General features: G+C 40.9%; 1 pseudogene; it reads left to right on the forward strand.

Annotated features, from left to right (window-relative positions):
• Positions 1–1,129: 1,129 nt before the first annotated feature.
• On the forward strand, positions 1,130–2,388 carry LOC117630349 (annotated as a pseudogene).
• The last annotated feature ends 1,401 nt before the right edge of the window (positions 2,389–3,789 follow it).

Raw genomic sequence — 3,789 nt, forward strand, 5'->3', positions numbered from 1 at the left:
TGCCTCTCTTACTCTATCCATTACAAATGCATGGCTTCCTCTTCAAACCAACTTCACGTTGTCAAAAACACAAACAGCAAGGTTGGGATGCAAATGATCCCAAAGTTCATGTTACGCCTAACTTCTGTAACCAAGTTCCGTACGATTTGCTTTCATGTGGACTTTGCAAGGATCTTTATTCTGCAAATTTGGACAATGTTCAAGTTTACTGGTCTTCGACTCCCTCGCCTCCAAAGCCACCATCTCCTCTTGTTTGCAAGTGCACCCCTCAAGAGACAGAATGGTGCATGGATTGCTACATTGACATGCTCATTACGCATTGACAAGCTCATGGCTGCTAATACCCCATAGGCTGAGGAGCAAAAGGAGGAATTCGCTAGAGGGGAGGCTCACGTCTGATTTAGCTAGTTAGTGAGGCAATAGCTTACCAAGGTGATGATCAGTAGCTTGTCCGAGAGGATGATCAGCCACACTGGGACTGAGACACGGCCCAGACTCTTATGGGAGGCAGCAATGGGGAATTTTTCGCAATGGGTGAAAGCAACATGGAGCAATGTTGCGTGGATGTAGAGGGCATACGGGTCATGAACTTCTTTTCCAGGATAAGAAGCAATAACGGTAACTGGGGAATAAGCATCGGCTAACTCTATGCCAGCAGTCGTGGTAATACAAAGGATGCAAGCGTTATCTAGAATGATTGGGCGTAAAGCGTCTGTAGGTGGCTTTTTAAGTCCACCGTCAAATCCCAGGGCTCAACCCTAGATAGGCAGTGGAAACTACCAAGCTAGAGTACGGTAGGGGCAGAGGGAATTTCTGGTGGAGCGGTGAAATGAGTAGATATCATAAAGAACACCAACGATGAAAGCACTCTGCTAGCCCAACACTGACACTTAGAGACGAAAGCTAGGGGAGCAAATAGGATTAGATACCCCTGTAGGCCTAACCATAAAAGATGGATACTAGGCGTTGTGCTTATCGACTCGTGCAGTGCTGTAGCTAACGCGTTAAGTATCCTGCTTGGGGAGTATGTTCGCAAGAATGAAACTCAAAGGAATTGATGAGGACCCGCACAAGCGGTGGAGCATGTGGTTTAATTCGATGCAAACCCAAGATTCCAGACTTTTATTAAATGAGAGAGAGATCTACCAAGGCAAATAATCGAGTTAGAGCTGTAGCTATGAGTGCTACTGACGGTCTAAAGAAAGGAATGGAAGTGATTGACACCGGAGCTCCTCTAAGTGTTCCAGTCGGCGGAGCTACTCTAGGAAGAATTTTCACCGTGCTTGGAGAACCTGTTGATAATTTAGGTCTTGTAGATACTCGCACAACATCTCCTATTCATAGATCTGCGCTTGCCTTTAAAGTAGTAGCCGTGGAGGAAAAATAAGACTATTCAGGGGGGGCTGGAGTGGGTAAAACAGTACTCATTATGGAATTGATCAACAACATTGCCAAAGCTTTATGGGGGTGTATCCGTATTTGGCGGAGTAGGTGAGCGTACTCGCGAAGGAAATGATCTTTACATGGAAATGAAAGAATCTAGAGTAATTAATGAACAAAATATTGCAGAATCAAAAGTGGCTCTAGTCTACGGTCAGATGAATGAACCGCCAAGAGCTCGTATGTGAGTTGGTTTAACTGCCCTAACAATGGCAGAATATTTCTGAGATGTTAATGAACAAGACATACTTCTATTTATCGACAATATCTTCCGTTTTGTCCAAGCAGGATCCGAAGTATCCACTTTATTAGGTAGACTACCCTCTGTTGTGGGTTATCAACCCACCCTTAGTACCGAAATGGGTACTTTATAAGAAAGAATTACTTCTACCAAATAGGGGTCCATAACTTCTATTCAATTAGTTTATGTACCTGCGGACGATTTGACCGATTCTGCTATGGTCAGGACATTTTCACATTTAGATGCTACTACCGTACTATCAAGGGGATTAGCTGCCAAAGGTATCTATCCAGCAGTAGATCCTTTAGATTCAACATCAACTATGCTCCAACCTCGGATCATTGATGAAGAACACTATGAAACTGCGCAAAGAGTTAAAGAAACTTTACAACGTTACAAAGAACTTCAAGACATTATAGCTATTCTTGGGTTGGACGAATTATCCGAAGACGATTGCTTAGCCGTAGCAAGAGCACAAAAAATTGAGCATTTCTTATCACAACCCTTTTTTGTATCATAAGTATTTACCGGTTCCCCAGGAAAATATGTTGGTCTAGTAGAAACGATTAGAGGGTTTAAATTGATATTTTCTAGAGAATTAGGCGGCCTTCCTGAAGAGGCTTTTATTCGGTAGGTAACATCAATGAAGCTATTGCGAAAGCTACGACCTTAGGAACTTAGAAATGGAAAGCAAATTGAACAAATGACCTTAAATCTTTGTGTACTGACCCTGAATCGAATTGTTTGGGATTTTGAAGTGAAAGAAATTATTTTATCTACTAATAGTGGACAAATTGGCATATTACCAAATCACGCGCCAGTTGCCACAACTGTAGATATCGGTATTTTGAGTATACGCCTTAACGACCAATGGTTAACTGACAGGACCCGACCCAAATTCCACTTTGGAATATGAGCCGGATCCTATGCGTGTCCGACACCTAGCGGGTGTTGGGCACAAATGACCTAATTGCCCTTCTTTTTAAAACTTAACTTCATTTTAGGTTTGACTCCTACCGAAAATTTGGCAGAGTCTCCCCTGTAATTTGTTCTTTCCCCAAAATTTACACCTGTCAACAAGCACTTAAATATATACACCAACTACCAATAAACATATAAATACGTTCCAACGGTTAAATACGTCCTAGGGCAATATCATAGCAACTATACAGATCAATTTACAAGGAAGGAAAAAACTTGTGAATCAAGAACCCTACATCAAACTGAGGTAGTGCGAAAAGTGAAAACTGCCCTGTGGTGGCTAATAGATGCACGGGGGTGCAAAACATTGAAAATGTGAGTGGAACAAAAATAAATTTTGGAAAATACATAAGAACATACTAATCCCAATGTAAAAACAGTTATGCAAAACTAAATTATCCTCTTCATTATACTCGTACTGAAATCAATGCATTCATATATTTATACACGTATATGCCAATCATACTCATGGTCAATAAAACTCTCTTAAAAGCATTGAAATCAATTTAAAACTACCACCTAGGTGTACCCTTTTATTTCCATCAATTCGTTATATTCGTCAATTCCTTATATGCCGTCAATTCCTGATATTCGTCAATTCCTCGTGTCACAATTTGTGACACGTCCTCGCAGGTCTCGGTAATACAAGGTCGACCCGAGCCGCATCTCTCAGGATTCAGGAGACCTTTAGTCAACCTGATCTGCAATCCTCGCTCCCACGGTTCAAGCGTCCTCGAAACTTGCGGGGCAGCTGTCAAGCCCGCTGACTATACCGAAGGCAGCAATTTTATTCCGAAGGCAACATTTATTCCGAGGCAACTTTTATCCTGAAGGCAACATCTTTATATCTGGGTACCTAAGATGGCTTAAGAAAATATAAAATTTCTGAAAGATCTGATGAATAACTGAATTTCTATTAAATATAGAACTCTGCTGCCATTTATCTGATATTTAGCTAGAATTTCCTTTTCCTATATCCTTAAAGGATATCCTACTCGGCAGCATATAAATTAAAATATTTAAAAGCACATATCAAATTATGAAAGCACTAATCTTTGAATAAAACTTGTCCAAGATCAAATAATGGAATTGATTTGCGTAACCATTTATAAAACAAAAAGTCCACT

The sequence above is a fragment of the Prunus dulcis genome, chromosome 6 (genome assembly GCF_902201215.1).
Source record: "Prunus dulcis chromosome 6, ALMONDv2, whole genome shotgun sequence".
NCBI classification, from domain to species: domain Eukaryota; kingdom Viridiplantae; phylum Streptophyta; class Magnoliopsida; order Rosales; family Rosaceae; genus Prunus; species Prunus dulcis.